Source organism: Oncorhynchus tshawytscha, linkage group LG31, assembly GCF_018296145.1.
Source record: "Oncorhynchus tshawytscha isolate Ot180627B linkage group LG31, Otsh_v2.0, whole genome shotgun sequence".
NCBI lineage: Eukaryota > Metazoa > Chordata > Actinopteri > Salmoniformes > Salmonidae > Oncorhynchus > Oncorhynchus tshawytscha.
The window spans coordinates 37451885-37470369 of NC_056459.1; positions in this window are offsets into that span (position 1 = coordinate 37451885).

The following is an 18485-nucleotide window of genomic DNA, read 5'->3' on the forward strand; positions in this document are numbered from 1 at the left end:
GATCAGATGCTCCTGCAGCCGTCAACACAGACATTACACACACACACACACACACACACACACACACACACACACACACACACACACACACACACACACACACACACACACACACACACACACAGACAAACAAAGACTTATGCATACTAATGCAAATGTTCACGCTTGAACATACAAATTAGAAACACACACACACACACACACACACACCCATCATAAAATACACTCTGAATGCTGAATACATTTAGTTCATCTTATGCCCACACGGTCAGGCTCAATATTGAATTCCTCTGTGATTCTCCAATAAACTAACACGCTACACACAGCTGGTGGAATTATTGCAGCTGGTCGGCTTTTTGTCCGAGTCATGCATCTAAATGAACTCTCTCTCTCACTTCCTCTCACTTTCTCACTCTCCACCCAACCTTTTCTCCCAAACACACACACACACACACACACACACACACACACACACACACACACACACACACACACATACACACACACACACACACACACACACACACACACACACACACACACACACACACACACACACACACACTTACATTCAGCAGATGGAAAACAGATTCCAACCATATTTGTCCTTTCAGGTTCCCGTTAGGGGCCTTAATGAAAGCTTTGTGGCTCTGAGCACATGGATCAGCTGAATTAACAACACAGCCCCTCTTCAGAAGGCTGCAAATTGACCAGTCATTTCATTCTTTCTTGTTTTCTCCCTCTCCCTCTCCCTCTCCCTCCCTCTCCCTCCCTCCCTCCCTCTCTCCCTCCCTCTCTCTCTCTATCTCTCAAAACTATTTAAATACAATCCTGTTTCTGTTTTGATTTGTCTTGCTAATAATTAATATTATTTAAACAGTTTGTTCTTCTTCACTTAAATGGGACGACTAAATGACTTCACATAACCCCACCCCCATATGTATATTGTCCTGTAGAGGCTCTGTATTGGGACATTATACTGCTGTAATGAGTCGATCATGTTCATCAGTCAAGGATGTGCCGTACATATTTATCAGAGCAATATTGTTCTTTCCTCATCCAAGCTGCATCACATCCGGCTGTGATTTGGCCCCACCGTCGTCCGGGTTTGGCCCCACCGTCGTCCGGGTTTGGCCCCACCGTCGTCCGGGTTTGGCCCCACCGTCGTCCGGGTTTGGCCCCACCGTCGTCCGGGTTTGGCCCCACCGTCGTCCGGGTTTGGCCCCACCGTCGTCCGGGTTTGGCCCCGGTGGTACGCCGTTATTGTAAATAAAAATGTGTTCTTCATAACTGACTTGCCTCGTTAAATAAAAGTTCAATAAAAACGTACGCCTCTCACCTCATCAGTAATCCAAAATGTATCATAAATGACACTCCTCGCTGTGTGGTATGTAGTCGCTCTAAAGCACCATGTCAAACGTTTAACATGACGTGGGAGTGCCTTGCTACTTGTTGCCGGTACAATCAGTCAGCCTCAGTCCTACATGGCCCCGTAGGGACCCCGAGCAGGGTGAGATGAAGTGGGAGTGCCTTGCTACTTGTTGCCGGTACAATCAGTCAGCCTCAGTCCTACATGGCCCCGTAGGGACCCCGAGCAGGGTGAGATGAAGTGGGAGTGCCTTGCTACTTGTTGCCGGTACAACCAGTCAGCCTCAGTCCTACATGGCCCCGTAGGGACCCCGAGCAGGGTGAGATGAAGTGGGAGTGCCTTGCTGGCCCCACCCTTGTTCCCGGTACAACCAGTCAGCCTCAGTCCTACATGGCCCTGCAGGGACCCCGAGCAGGGTGAAATGAAGTGGGAGTGCCTTGCTACTTGTTGCCGGTACAACCAGTCAGCCTCAGTCCTACATGGCTCCGTAGGGACCCCGAGCAGGGTGAGATGAAGTGGGAGTGCCTTGCTACTTGTTGCCGGTACAACCAGTCAGCCTCAGTCCTACATGGCCCCGTAGGGACCCCGAGCAGGGTGAGATGAAGTGGAGTGCCTTGCTACTTGTTGCCGGTACAACCAGTCAGCCTCAGTCCTACATGGCCCCGTAGGGACCCCGAGCAGGGTGAGATGAAGTGGGAGTGCCTTGCTACTTGTTCCCGGTACAACCAGTCAGCCTCAGTCCTACATGGCCCCATAGGGACCCCGAGCAGGGTGAGATGAAGTGGGAGTGCCTTGCTACTTGTCCCGGTACAACCAGTCAGCCTCAGTCCTACATGGCCCCGTAGGGACCCGAGCAGGGTGAGATGAAGTGGGAGTGCCTTGCTACTTGTTCCCGGTACAACCAGTCAGCCTCAGTCCTACATGGCCCCGTAGGGACCCCGAGCAGGGTGAGATGAAGTGGAAGTGCCTTGCTACTTGTTCCCGGTACAACCAGTCAGCCTCAGTCCTACATGGCCCCGTAGGGACCCCGTGTAGGGTGAAATGAAGTGGGAGTGCCTTGCTACTTGTTGCCGGTACAACCAGTCAGCCTCAGTCCTACATGGCTCCGTAGGGACCCCGAGCAGGGTGAGATGAAGTGGGAGTGCCTTGCTACTTGTTCCCGGTACAACCAGTCAGCCTCAGTCCTACATGGCCCCGTAGGGACCCCGAGCAGGGTGAGATGAAGTGGGAGTGCCTTGCTACTTGTTGCCGGTACAACCAGTCAGCCTCAGTCCTACATGGCCCCGTAGGGACCCCGAGCAGTGTGAGATGAAGTGGAAGTGCCTTGCTACTTGTTGCCGGTACAACCAGTCAGCCTCAGTCCTACATGGCCCCGTAGGGACCCCGAGCAGGGTGAGATGAAGTGGGAGTGCCTTGCTACTTGTTCCCGGTACAACCAGTCAGCCTCAGTCCTACATGGCCCTGCAGGGACCCCGAGCAGGGTGAAATGAAGTGGGAGTGCCTTGCTACTTGTTGCCGGTACAACCAGTCAGCCTCAGTCCTACATGGCTCCGTAGGGACCCCGAGCAGGGTGAGATGAAGTGGGAGTGCCTTGCTACTTGTTGCCGGTACAACCAGTCAGCCTCAGTCCTACATGGCCCCGTAGGGACCCCGAGCAGGGTGAGATGAAGTGGAAGTGCCTTGCTACTTGTTGCCGGTACAACCAGTCAGCCTCAGTCCTACATGGCCCCGTAGGGACCCCGAGCAGGGTGAGATGAAGTGGGAGTGCCTTGCTACTTGTTCCCGGTACAACCAGTCAGCCTCAGTCCTACATGGCCCCATAGGGACCCCGAGCAGGGTGAGATGAAGTGGGAGTGCCTTGCTACTTGTTCCCGGTACAACCAGTCAGCCTCAGTCCTACATGGCCCCGTAGGGACCCCGAGCAGGGTGAGATGAAGTGGGAGTGCCTTGCTACTTGTTCCCGGTACAACCAGTCAGCCTCAGTCCTACATGGCCCCGTAGGGACCCCGAGCAGGGTGAGATGAAGTGGAGTGCCTTGCTACTTGTTCCCGGTACAACCAGTCAGCCTCAGTCCTACATGGCCCCGTAGGGACCCCGTGCAGGGTGAGATGAAGTGGGAGTGCCTTGCTACTTGTTCCCGGTACAACCAGTCAGCCTCAGTCCTACATGGCTCCGTAGGGACCCCGAGCAGGGTGAGATGAAGTGGGAGTGCCTTGCTACTTGTTCCCGGTACAACCAGTCAGCCTCAGTCCTACATGGCCCCGTAGGGACCCCGAGCAGGGTGAGATGAAGTGGGAGTGCCTTGCTACTTGTTCCCGGTACAACCAGTCAGCCTCAGTCCTACATGGCCCCGTAGGGACCCCGAGCAGGGTGAGATGAAGTGGAAGTGCCTTGCTACTTGTTCCCGGTACAACCAGTCAGCCTCAGTCCTACATGGCCCCGTAGGGACCCCGAGCAGGGTGAGATGAAGTGGGAGTGCCTTGCTACTTGTTCCCGGTACAACCAGTCAGCCTCAGTCCTACATGGCCCCGTAGGGACCCCGAGCAGGGTGAGATGAAGTGGAGTGCCTTGCTACTTGTTCCCGGTACAACCAGTCAGCCTCAGTCCTACATGGCCCCGTAGGGACCCCGAGCAGGGTGAGATGAAGTGGAAGTGCCTTGCTACTTGTTCCCGGTACAACCAGTCAGCCTCAGTCCTACATGGCCCCGTAGGGACCCCGAGCAGGGTGAGATGAAGTGGGAGTGCCTTGCTACTTGTTCCCGGTACAACCAGTCAGCCTCAGTCTTACATGGCCCCGTAGGGACCCCGAGCAGGGTGAGATGAAGTGGGAGTGCCTTGCTACTTGTTCCCGGTACAACCAGTCAGCCTCAGTCCTACATGGCCCCGTAGGGACCCCGAGCAGGGTGAGATGAAGTGGAGTGCCTTGCTACTTGTTCCCGGTACAACCAGTCAGCCTCAGTCCTACATGGCCCCGTAGGGACCCCGAGCAGGGTGAGATGAAGTGGAAGTGCCTTGCTACTTGTTCCCGGTACAACCAGTCAGCCTCAGTCCTACATGGCCCCGTAGGGACCCCGAGCAGGGTGAGATGAAGTGGAAGTGCCTTGCTACTTGTTCCCGGTACAACCAGTCAGCCTCAGTCCTACATGGCCCCGTAGGGACCCCGAGCAGGGTGAGATGAAGTGGAAGTGCCTTGCTACTTGTTCCCGGTACAACCAGTCAGCCTCAGTCCTACATGGCCCGTAGGGGCCCCGAGCAGGGTGAGATGAAGTGGAAGTGCCTTGCTACTTGTTCCCGGTACAACCAGTCAGCCTCAGTCCTACATGGCCCCGTAGGGGCCCCGAGCAGGGTGAGATGAAGTGGGAGTGCCTTGCTACTTGTTCCCGGTACAACCAGTCAGCCTCAGTCCTACATGGCCCCGTAGGGACCCCGAGCAGGGTGATAGAAGAGCAGCAGAGTGATGGTGGACAACAGCTACAGTGAACCTACGGTGTAATATTGGCCTCGTAACAGTGTTGAAGTGGAAGGATGTCTGTCACTGGGTGGGCGGGAGAGTTAAGATAGAATTCTGTTATTAAGCTTCTTCTCTCTATTGGATTGTGTGGTTCCGAGGTCAGATATGAGTACTGTATGTTTTCTAGCTGATAGGGTTTTATATGCTATGTGGCGGTCTTAGCTACTCGAGTATCATCGGAATATACCTGATGTTTTAAGTCTCCCAATCGATACAAGATGAGGATATTTACAGTGTAGTTTAGTTGAGAAAAAAATGATGAGAATGAATGAATATGATTAAGTCTGATTGAATATGTAATGTGGTATGAATACTGTTGTGATAAAACTGAATCGATATACGGCAAAGAGGGCTGTCCTCGCTGTTGTTGTTGTTCTTCATCCATGAGCATCACCCGGTGTGTCAGGAGGTAGGGAGATAGGGAGGTATCAGTGTGGGGTAGGGAGGTATCAGTGTGGAGTAGGGAGATAGGGAGGTATCAGTGTGGGGTAGGGAGATAGGGAGGTATCAGTGTGGGGTAGGGAGATAGGGAGGTATCAGTGTGGGGTAGGGAGATAGGGAGGTATCAGTGTGGGGTAGGGAGATAGGGAGGCATCAGTGTGGGGTAGGGAGATAGGGAGGTATCAGTGTGGGGTAGGGAGATAGGGAGGCATCAGTGTGGGGTAGGGAGATAGGGAGGTATCAGTGTGGGGTAGGGAGGTATCAGTGTGGGATAGGGAGATATCAGTGTGGGGTAGGGAGATAGGGAGGTATCAGTGTGGGGTAGGGAGGTATCAGTGTGGGGTAGGGAGGTATCAGTGTGGGGTAGGGAGATAGGGAGGTATCAGTGTGGGGTAGGGAGGTATCAGTGTGGGGTAGGGAGGAGGGAGGTATCAGTGTGGGGTAGGGAGGAAGGGAGGCATCAGTGTGGAATAGGGAGGAAGGGAGGTATCAGTGTGGGGTAGGGAGGTATCCGTGTAGGGTAGGGAGGTATCAGTGTGGGGTAGGGAGGTAGGGAGGTATCAGTGTAGGATAGGGAGGAAGGGAGGTATCAGTGTGGGGTAGGGAGGTATCCGTGTAGGGTAGGGAGGTATCAGTGTAGGGTAGGGAAGTATCAGTGTAGGGTAGGGAGGTAACAGTGTGGGGTAGGGAGATAGGGAGGGATCAGTGTGGGGTAGGGAGTTAGTAGTTTGAGGTAGGGAGGTATCACTGTGGTGTAGGGAGGTATCAGTGTGGGGTAGGGATGTATCAGTGTGGGGTAGGGAGATAGGGAGGTATCAGTGTGGGGTAGGGAGGTAGGGATGTATCAGTGTGGGGTAGGGAGATAGGGAGGTATCAGTGTGGGGTAGGGAGGTATCAGTGTGGGGTAGGGAGGTATCAGTGTGGGGTAGGGAGATAGGGAGGTATCAGTGTGTGGTAGGGAGATAGGGAGGAATCAGTGTGGGGTAGGGAAAGTATCAGTGTAGGGTAGGGAGGTATCAGTGTGGGGTAGGGAGATAGGGAGGCATCAGTGTGGGGTAGGGAGATAGGGAGGTATCAGTGTGGGGTAGGGAGATCAGTGTGGGAGGGATCAGGGAGGGGGTCAGGGGATAGGGAGGCATCAGTGTGGGGTAGGGTTAGGGAGGTATCATTGTGGGGTAGGGAGATAGGGAGGTATCAGTGTGGGGTAGGGGAGATAGGGAGGTATCAGTGTGGGGAGGGAGGGATGTATCAGTGTGGGGTAGGGAGATAGGGAGGTATCAGTGTGGGGTAGGGAGATAGGGAGGTATCAGTGTGGGTAGGGGAGGTATCAGTGTGGGGTAGGGATGTATCAGTGTGGGCTAGGGAGGTAGGGAGGTATCAGTGTGGGCTAGGGAGGTATCAGTGTAGGGGGTAGGGAGGTATCTGTGTGGGTAGGGAGGTAGGGAGGTATCAGTGTGGGGTAGGGATAGGGAGTTATCAGTGTGGGGTAGGGAGGTAGGGAGGTATCAGTGTGGGGTAGGGAGGTAGGGAGATATCAGTGGGTAGGGAGGTATCAGGGTGGTGTAGGGAGGTATCAGTGTGGGGTAGGGAGGTATCAGTTTGGGGTAGGGAGGTAGGGAGGTATCAGTGTGGGGTAGGGAGGTATCAGTGTGGGGTAGGGAGGTATCAGTGTGAGGTAGGGAGGTAGGGAGGTATCAGTGTGGGGTAGGGAGGTAGGGAGTTATCAGTGGGGTAGGGGGTAGGGAGGTATCAGTGTGGGGTAGGGAGGTAGAGAGGTATCAGTGTGGGTAGGGAGGTATCAGGGTGGTGTAGGGAGGTATCAGTGTGGGGTAGGGAGTTAGTCAGTTTGGGGTAGGGAGGTAGGGAGGTATCAGTGTGGTGTAGGGAGGTATCAGTGTGGGGTAGGGATGTACCAGTGTGGGGTAGGGAGGTAGGGATGTATCAGTGTGGGGTAGGGAGGTAGGGAGGTATCAGTGTGGGGTAGGGAGGTATCAGTGTGGGGTACGGAGGTAGGAGGTATCAGTGTGGGATAGGGAGGTATCAGTGTGGGTAGGGAGATAGGGAGGTATCAGTGTGGTGTAGGGAGATAGGGAGGTATCACTGTGGGTAGGGAAGTATCAGTGTAGGGTAGGGATGTATCAGTGTGGGGTAGGGAGATAGGGATGCATCAGTGTGGGGTAGGGAGATAGGGAGGTATCAGTGTGGGGTAGGGAGATATCAGTGTGTGGGAGATAGGGAGGTATCAGTGTGGGGTAGGGAGATAGGGAGGTATCAGTGTGGGGTAGGAAGTATCAGTGTAGGGTAGGGAGTTATCAGTGTGGGGTAGGGAGATAGGGAGGCATCAGTGTGGGGTAGGGAGATAGGGAGGTATCAGTGTGGGGTAGGGAGAGGGATATCAGTGTGGGGTAGGGAGATAGGGAGGTATCAGTGTGGGGTAGGGAGATAGGGAGGCATCAGTGTGGGGTAGGAAGATAGGGAGGTATCATTGTGGGGTAGGGATAGGGAGGTATCAGTGTGGGGTAGGGAGATAGGGAGGTATCAGTGGGGGAGGGGGATGTATCAGTGTGGGGTAGGGAGATAGGAGGTATCAGTGTGGGGGGAGATAGGGAGGTATCAGTGTGGGGTAGGGAGATAGGGAGGTATCAGTGTGAGGTAGGGGGGTAGGGAGGTATCAGTGTGGGGGTAGGGAGGTATCAGTGTGGGGTAGGGAGGTATCAGTGTGGGCTAGGGGGTAGGGAGGTATCTGTGTGGGGTAGGGAGGTAGGGAGGTATCAGTGTGGGGTAGGGAGGTATCAGTGTGGGGTAGGGAGGTAGGGAGGTATCAGTGTGGGGTAGGGAGGTAGGGAGGTATCAGTGTGGGGTAGGGAGGTATCAGTGTGGGGTAGGGAGGTATCAATGTGGGCTAGGGAGGTAGGGAGGTATCAGTGTGGGCTAGGGAGGTATCAGTGTAGGGTAGGGAGGTATCAGTGTGAGGTAGGGAGATAGGGAGGTATCAGTGTGGGGTAGAGAGATAGGGAGTTATCAGTGTGGGGTAGGGAGGTAGGGAGGTATCAGTGTGGGGTAGGGAGGTAGGGAGATATCAGTGTGGGCTAGGGAGGTATCAGGGTGGTGTAGGGAGGTATCAGTGTGGGGTAGGGATGTATCAGTTTGGGGTAGGGAGGTAGGGAGGTATCAGTGTGGGGTAGGGAGGTATCAGTGTGGGGTAGGGAGGTACCGGTGTGGGGTAGGGAGGTAGGGAGGTATCAGTGTGGTGTAGGGAGGTAGGGAGGTATCAGTGTGGGGTAGGGAGGTATCAGTGTGGGGTACGGAGGTAGAGAGGTATCAGTGTAGGGTAGGGTAGGTACCGGCGTGGTGTAGGGAGGTAGGTAGGTATCAGTGTGGGGTAGGGAGTTAGTAGTTTGAGGTAGGGAGGTATCACTGTGGTGTAGGGAGGTATCAGTGTCGGGTAGGGATGTATCAGTGTGGGGTAGGGAGGTAGGGATGTATCAGTGTGGGGTAGAGAGATAGGGAGGTATCAGTGTGGGGTAGGGAGGTATCAGTGTGGGATAGGGAGGTATCAGTGTGTGGTAGGGAGATAGGGAGGTATCAGTGTGGTGTAGGGAGATAGGGAGGTATCAGTGTGGGGTAGGGAAGTATCAGTGTAGGGTAGGGAGGTATCAGTGTGGGGTAGGGAGATAGGGAGGCATCAGTGTGGGGTAGGGAGATAGGGAGGTATCAGTGTGGGGTAGGGAGATATCAGTGTGGGGTAGGGAGATAGGGAGGTATCAGTGTGGGGTAGGGAGATAGGGAGGCATCAGTGTGGGGTAGGAAGATAGGGAGGTATCATTGTGGGGTAGGGAGATAGGGAGGTATCAGTGTGGGGTAGGGAGATAGGGAGGTATCAGTGTGGGGTAGGGAGATAGGGATGTATCAGTGTGGGGTAGGGAGATAGGGAGGTATCAGTGTGGGGTAGGGAGATAGGGAGGTATCAGTGTGGGGTAGGGAGATAGGGAGGCATCAGTGTGGGGTAGGAAGATAGTGGGGCTAGGGAGGTAGGGGGTATCAGGGGGGTAGGGAGGTATCAGTGTGGGGTAGGGAGGTATCTGTGTGGGCTATGGAGGTAGGGAGGTATCAGTGTGGGGTAGGGAGATAGGGAGGTATCAGTGTGGGGTAGGGGAGGTATCAGTGTGGGGTAGGGAGGTAGGGAGGTATCAGTGTGGGGTAGGGAGATAGGGAGGTATCAGTGTGGGGTAGGGGATAGGGAGGTATCAGTGTGGGGTAGGGAGGTGTCAGTGTGGGCTAGGGAGGTAGGGAGGTATCAGTGTGGGGTAGGGAGGTATCAGTGTGGGGTAGGGAGGTATCTGTGTGGGGTAGGGAGGTAGGGAGGTATCAGTGTGGGGTAGGGGAGGTATCAGTGTGGGGTAGGGAGGTAAGAGTGTGGGGTAGGGAGATAGGGAGGTATCAGTGTGTGGTAGGGAGATAGGGAGGAATCAGTGTGGGGTAGGGAGGTATCAGTGTGGGGAGTAGGGAGGTATCAGTGTGGGGTAGGGAGATAGGGAGGCATCAGTGTGGGGTAGGGAGATAGGGAGGTATCAGTGTGGGGTAGGGAGATATCAGTGTGGGGTAGGGAGATAGGGAGGTATCAGTGGGATAGGGAGGTAGGGAGGATCAGTGTGGGGTAGGGAGGTATCAGTGTGGGGTAGGGAGATAGGGAGTTATCAGTGTGGGTAGGGGGTATCAGGGTGGTGTAGGGAGGTATCAGTGTGGGGTAGGGAGGTATCAGTGTGGGGTAGGGAGGTAGGGAGATATCAGTGTGGGCTAGGGAGGTATCAGGGTGGGGTAGGGAGGTATCAGTGTGGGGTAGGGATGTATCAGTGTGGGGTAGGGAGGTAGGGAGGTATCAGTGTGGGGTAGGGAGGTATCAGTGTGGGGTAGGGAGGTGGGGCCGGAGGTGGGGGTATCAGGAGGGTAGGGAGGTATCAGCGTGGTGTAGGGAGGTAGGGAGGTATCAGTGTGGGGTAGGGAGGTATCAGTGTGGGGTACGGAGGTGGAGAGGTATCAGTGTAGGGTAGGGTAGGTACCGGCGTGGTGTAGGGAGGTAGGTAGGTATCAGTGTGGGGTAGGGAGTTAGTAGTTTGAGATAGGGAGGTATCACTGTGGTGTAGGGAGGTATCAGTGTGGGGTAGGGAGGTACCAGTGTGGTGTAGGGAGGTAGGGAGGTATCAGTGTAGGGTAGGGAGGTACCGGCGTGGTGTAGGGAGGTAGGTAGGTTTCAGTGTGGAATTTTTCAATCACTCCACAAATGTCTTATTAACAAACTATAGTTTTGGCAAGTCGGTTAGGAAATCTACTTTGTACACGACAGAAGTCATTTTTCCAACAATTGTTTACAGACAGATTATTTCACTAAATTGACTCAGTGCATGTTCTTAAACAGCTTGGAAAATTCCAGAAACTGATGTCATGGCTTTAGAAGCTTCTGATAGGCTAATATTTGCTTGACATCAAGTGAAAATCAAAAGAAATCAGCCAAAACCTCAGGTAACAAATTGTAGACCTCCACAAGTCTGGTTCATCCTTCGGAGCAATTTCCAAACGCCTGAAGGTACCACGTTCATCTGTACAAACAATAGTACGCAAGTATAAACACCATGGGACCACGCAGCCGTCATACCGCTCAGGAAGGAGACGCGTTCTGTCTCCTAGAGATGAACGTACTTTTGTGTGAAAAGTGCAAATCAATCCCAGAACAACAGCAAAGGACCTTGTGAAGATGCTGGAGGAAACAGGTACAAAAGTATCTATATCCACAGTAAAAAGAGTCCTATATCGACATAACCTGAAAAGGCCGCTCAGCAAGGAAGAAGCCATTGCTCCAAAACCACCATAAATAAGCCAGACTATGGTTTGCAACTACACATGGGGACTAAGGTCGTACTTTTTGGAGAAATGTCCTCTGGTCTGATGAAACAAAAATAGAACTGTTTGGCCATCGTTATGTTTGGATGGAAAAGGGGGAGGCTTGCAAGCCGAAGAACACCATCCCAACCGTGAAGCACGGGGGTGGCAGCATCATGTTGTAGGGGTGCTTTTCTGCAGGAGGGACTGGTGCACTTCACAAAATAGATGGCATCATGTGGTAGGAAAATTATGTGGATATATTGAAGCAACATCTCAAGACATCAGTCAGGAAGTTAAAGCTTGGTCGCAAATGGTCTTCCAAATGGACAATGACCCCAAGCATACTTCCAAAGTCGCAGCAAAATGGCTTAAGGACAACAAAGGCAAGCTATTGGAGTGGCCATCACAAAGCCCTGACCTCGATCCTATAGAAAATGTGTGGGCAGAACTGAAAAAGTGTGTGTGAGCAGGGAGGCCTACAAACCTGACTCAGTTACATCAGCTCTGTCAGGTTTAATGGGCCAATATTCGCCCAACTTATTGTGGGAAGCTTGTGGAAGGCTCCCAGAAACATTTGACCTTTGACAATTTAAAGGCAATGTTACCAAATACTAATTGAGTGTATGTAAACTTCTGACCCACTGGGAATGTGATGAAAGAAATAAAAGCTGAAATAAATCATTCTCTCTACTATTATTCTGACATTTCACATTCTTAAAATAAAGCAGTGATCCTAACTGACCTAAAAACAGGACATTCTTTACTAGGATTAAATGTCAGGAATTGTGAAAAACAGAGTTTAAATGTATTTTGCGAAGGTGGATGTAGACTTCTGACTTCAACTGTTGACAAGCACTGCTGTTTGTTGTTGAATTGCAGTTCCCACACTGACAATATGTTTTCCCACTGACCAGGCCTTCTGTAATGCAGTTTAGATTAAGTTCAGGTACAACCATGGAATCAACCAATCAAGTTGATTGGAATCTCTCTTCCTCTCCTTTGTCTTCATCATGCTACCCACTAGGCTTTCTTTTCATTCTGTTTTATTCTGTCTCAGTTCTTCTCCTCCTTGATTCACTTTTTATTCGTATTTCATCTCTCCTACTGGCTGAAATGGGACCAATTACAGAGCTAATCGTCATCGTCGTGGACGACAAGACGAATGGGGATTTTGCAAAGTATCTCGTCTTTACAAATTCAATTTAAGGAGCTTTCTTTCTCTTTTTCCGTCTTTCTCTGTCTTTCTCTTCTCTCTCTAAATTCAATTAAATTCAATTAAAATGTCATTGTCATCGAAAACACATGTTAACATTATCAAAGCAAGTGTAGTAGATAATAAACTAAAGTAAAATAAACAATATCAAATGAACAGTAAACATTACACTCACAGAAGTTCCAAAAGAATAAAAACATTTCAAATGTCATATTATGTCTATATACAGTGTTGTAATGATGTGCAAATGGTTAAAAGATAAAATAAATAAACATAAATATGGGTTGTATTTACAATGGTGTTTGTTCTTCACTGGTTGACCTTTTCTTGTGGCAACAGGTCACAAATCTTGCTGCTGTGATGGCACACTGTGGAATTTCACCCAGTAGATATGGGAGTTTTTCAAAATTGTGTTTGTTTTCTAATTCTTTTTGGGTCTGTGTAACCTGAGGGAAATATGTGTCTTTAATATGGCAGGAGGTTAGGAAGCTGCTCAGTTTCCACCTCAATTTGTGGGCGGTGTACACATATCCTGTCTTCTCATGAGAGCCTGGTCTGCCTTTGGTGGCCTTTCTCAATAGCAAAGCTATGCTCACTGAGTCTGTACATAGTCAAAGCTTTCCTTAAGTTTGTGTCAGTCACAGTGGTCAGGTATTTAGGGCCAAATAGTATTCTAGTTTGCTCAGTTTTTGTCTAAAGTATTTCCACTGTGTCAAGTAATTATCTTTGGGGGACGGCTTTGTTATAGAATGTTTGGGAATCACTTCCTTTTATAATAAGTGGTTGTGGAATTTAACGGCTCCTTTCTGGAGTTTGATAATTAGCAGGTATCGGCCTAATTGTGCTCTGCATGCATTATTTGTTGTTTTACGTTGCATACTGAGGATATTTTTGCAGAATTATCAATTTGGTCTTTGTCTCATTTTGTGAATTCTTGGTTGGTGAGCGGACCCCAGACGTCACAACCATAAAGGGAAGTGTTTTTAGCCAGATCCTGATTGGTGTGTCAAATTGTTTGTTCCTTTCGATTGTGTCTCAGTTGTTAGCTTGCTTCCTTCACATTTTTCTGGGGAAAACAATTTAAATGTTTTGTCTCAATTAAATCAAATAATCTGTGTGACATTGATATTTACAAGGATACACCATATGGAGTAAGTGAAGTGGGAGATCTCTAATCAATGCAAAATGGAATAAAAGTAGGGAATTAAGTTTGCTCAATGAGGAATAGGCTACAACGAGCAGCAGCTAGTGTTTCATCTGAATGGAGTTGTTGTTGACAAGGATGTGGACAGCTAGCCTATCTAACCTGCTAGTTAACACATGGCTATTTTAGCTAGTTAACACCTGGCTTTCTATGTTAGTTAACATCTGGCTATCTTAGCTAGTTAACATCTGGCTATCTTAGCTAGTTAACATCTGGCTATCTTAGCTATTTAATACCTGGTTATCTTAGCTAGTTAACATCTGGCTATCTTAGCTAGTTAACATCTGGCTATCTTAGCTAGTTAACACCTGTATTCGGACATGATTACTACAAGTTTAGACTAGACTAACTACAAATCAAAACATTTGACATGGCATTAATTGTCAGCTAATTGAGTGACTGACATAGAAAAACTGGTGATGCACAACCACGTTTCTAAATTACACCTGATGTTGCTATATATATATAAATCAGGTTACTCTAATAGACCAGATGTTAAATGGTTAATGAACTGTCAACTGACAGAATAATTTTGAAAGGATCCTATTTAGAATCCCATATACTTAACACTTTGGCAATGGTTAGCATAGCAAATAACAATATCTTGCCTTCGTGAGATAATAATTAATTTATACATGTTTCAATTATTTATAAGGTGAATTATAAATGAATAAATGCTGATGAACGATTACGGAAAGAACATTATGCAATGCAGTAAAAAGGCTTGACAAATGAACTATGCTAAAAATGGAGCAATCGCTTTTTTATGATGAGTTGTCAATTAACATTCTAGAGAGGGGGAGGACGTGAGAGATAGGAGGAGAGTGAGAGATAGGAGGACGTGAGAGATAGGAGGAGAGTGAGGGAGAGGAAGAGGGAAAGTGTGCATTATGAGACACTACATTATGAGACACTACATTATGAGACACTACATCTTTGAGACACTACATATATGAGACACTACATCTATGAGACACTACATCTATGAGACACTACATCTATGAGACACTACATTATGAGACACTACATCTATGAGACACTACATCTATGAGACACTACATCTATGAGACACTACATCTATGAGACACTACATCTATGAGACACTACATATATGAGACACTACATCTATGAGACACTACATCTATGATGCTCTATATCTATGAGACACTACATCTATGATGCTCTACATCTATGAGACAGTACATCCATTTTAATAGGTATAGTAGAGAAAGCCCTATCTCCTCCTCCATCCCCTCTCCCCAGCCCATTCAGCCTCTATCCCATCCATCTCTCCTCTCCCAGTCCAGTCAATCTCTATCCTCTCCTCTTCCCAGTCCATTCAGCCTCTATCCCATCCATCTCTCCTCTCCCAGTCCATTCAGCCTCTATCCCCTCCATCTCTCCTCTCCCAGTCCATTCAGCCTCTATCCCCTCCATCTCTCCTCTCCCAGTCCATTCAGCCTCTATCCCATCCATCTCTCCTCTCCCAGTCCATTCAGCCTCTATCCCATCCATCTCTCCTCTCCCAGTCCATTCAGCCTCTATCCCCTCCATCTCTCCTCTCCCAGTCCATTCAGCCTCTATCCCCTCCATCTCTCCTCTCCCAGTCCATTCAGCCTCTATCCCATCCATCTCTCCTCTCCCAGTCCATTCAGCCTCTATCCCATCCATCTCTCCTCTCCCAGTCCATTCAGCCTCTATCCCATCCATCTCTCCTCTCCCAGTCCATTCAGCCTCTATCCCCTCCATCTCTCCTCTCCCAGTCCATTCAGCCTCTATCCCCTCCATCTCTCCTCTCCCAGTCCATTCAGCCTCTATCCCCTCCATCTCTCCTCTCCCAGTCCATTCAGCCTCTATCCCATCCATCTCTCCTCTCCCAGTCCATTCAGCCTCTATCCCATCCATCTCTCCTCTCCCAGTCCATTCAGCCTCTATCCCCTCCATCTCTCCTCTCCCAGTCCATTCAGCCTCTATCCCCTCCATCTCTCCTCTCCCAGTCCATTCAGCCTCTATCCCATCCATCTCTCCTCTCCCAGTCCATTCAGCCTCTATCCCATCCATCTCTCCTCTCCCAGTCCATTCAGCCTCTATCCCCTCCATCTCTCCTCTCCCAGTCCGTTCAGCCTCTATCCCCTCCATCTCTCCTCTCCCAGTCCATTCAGCCTATATCCCCTGCATAACGATTGTGCTGTTACACAACACATAGCCTACCGTATATTAAATACGGCAGAAAAACATGAAACAAAAACTAATTTATAGTTGGTCTAGTCTATAACTCCAAAATGAACCAAACTAGAGTAACCACCTTGGAGTGTTGACAGTATTATTATACATACTGGATGGACTGGTTACCTGATGCTAAAACATGTCTGTCCATGAGTCTGGGAGAGAACCCTAGGCGATGTTGATGCTAAAACATGTCTGTCCATGAGTCTAGGAGAGAACCCTAGGCGATGCTGTTGGTTCATTGATTGTGCAGGGTGGCTAACAGGTAGCCTACAATTATAGTGAATTTGTATTTGATTTTGAATAGTCTAGTAATAGGGAATGTATTATACACTGCTCAAAAGAAATAAAGGGAACACTAAAATAACACATCCTAGATCTGAATGAATGAAATATTCCTATTAAATACTTTTTTCTTTACATAGTTGAATGTGCTGACAACAAAATCACACAAAAATTATCAATGGAAATCAAATGTATGGAGGTCTGGATTTGGAGTCACACTCAAAATTAAAGTGGAAAACCACACTACAGGCTGATCCAACTTTGATGTAATGTCCTTAAAGCAAGTCAAAATGAGGCTCAGTAGTATGTGTGTGGCCTCCACCTGCCTGTATGACCTCCCTACAACGCCTGGGCATGCTCCTGATGAGGTGGCGGATGGTCTCCTGAGGGATCTCCTCCCAGACCTGGACTAAAGCATCCGCCAACTCCTGGACAGTCTGTGGTGCAACGTGGCGTTGGTGGATGGAGCGAGACATGATGTCCCAGATGTGCTCAATTGGATTCAGGTCTGGGGAACGGGCGGGCCAGTCCATAGCATCAATGCCTTCCCCTTGCAGGAACTGCTGACACACTCCAGCCACATGAGGTCTAGCATTGTCTTGCATTAGGAGGAACCCAGGGCCAACAGCACCAGCATATGGTCTCACAAGGGGTCTGAGGATCTCATCTCGGTACCTAATGGCAGTCAGGCTACCTCTGGCGAGCACATGGATGGCTGTGCGGCCCCCCAAAGAAATGCCACCCCACACCATGACTGACCCACCGCCAAACCGGTCATGCTGGAGGATGTTGCAGGCAGAAGAACGTTCTCCACGGCGTCTACAGACTCTGTCACGTCTGTCATGTGCTCAGTGTGAACCTGCTTTCATCTGTGAAGAGCACAGGGCGCCAGTGGCAAGTTTGCCAATCTTGGTGTTCTCTGGCAAATGCCAAATGTCCTGCACGGTGTTGGGCTGTAAGCACAACCCCACCTGTGGACGTCGGGCCCTCACACCACCCTCATGGAGTCTGTTTCTGACCATTTGAGCAGACACATGCACATTTGTGGCCTGCTGGAGGTCATTTTGCAGGGCTCTGGCTGTGCTCCTCCTGCTCCTCCTTGCACAAAGACAGCGGTAGCGGTCCTGCTGCTGGGTTGTTGCCCTCCTACGACCTCCTCCACGTCTCCTGATGTACTGGCCTGTCTCCTGGTAGCGCCTCCATGCTCTGGACACTACGCTGACAGACACAGCAAACCTTCTTGCCACAGCTCGCATTGATGTGCCATCCTGGATGAGCTGCACTACCTGAGCCACTTGTGTGGGTTGTAGACTCCGTCTCATGCTACCACTAGAGTGAAAGCACCGCCAGCATTCAAAAGTGACCAAAACATCAGCCAGGAAGCATAGGAACTGAGAAGTGGTCTGTGGTCACCACCTGCATAACCACTCCTTTATTGGGGGTGTCTTGCTAATTGCCTATAATTTCCACCTGTTGTCTATTCCGTTTGCACAACAGCATGTGAAATGTATTGTCAATCAGTGTTGCTTCCTAAGTGGACAGTTTGATTTCACAGAAGTGTGATTGACTTGGAGTTATATTGTGTTGTTTAAGTGTTCCCTTTATTTTTTTGAGCAGTGTATTTTCATATTGAATTAGGTGACCCATTACCTTTAGCTATTACCTTTAGCTATACAGAACATCTCACCACTATGCGTTTCCATCTCCTCCTCTCTCTCCTTTATTCATTCCTGTAGTGTTGCAGAATTCACTTGGTTTCCCAAATGAAGCACTGGATAGTCTGCAGGAACGTGGTTGGAAAGCCCATGGCTCACAGAGTTCAGTTTGAATGTCACCTGTCGGGCAGCGAAAGCATGATCCTCAAAGAGTGGTTGATGTGTGGAGTGAGATAACTGTTTCTGATATTTATTTTTCAGCTGCTTATATGAGGCACAGCTCCACTATAAAACCCAAGTAGTCTGGTATTGAAAAAGGAACCATTGGGAAAAGCTATCGGCCTCCCATTCGCCACCCTAGTGTATACAGTTACATATTCTTTCCCCCCTTTGCCAATATTCCTGCCCATTTGATAATGGACCATTCTAAATCAAAACAAATGTAACATACGAGTAAAGACACGATTACATTATGAATAGCCTGATGGGTGAAAATATGATCACTTGATGAGAGAACAGCATTTCAGCTTGAGCAAAGGAACAGAGAGCTGCAACTTTAATTGTTTTATTTTTTTATTTTTTGGGGGGTCATTGTCCTGTTGAAAGATAAATGATAGTTCCACTCAGCACACACCAGATGGGATGTTGCATCACTGCTTAATGCTGTGGTAGCCATGCTGGTTAAGTGTGCCTTGAATTCT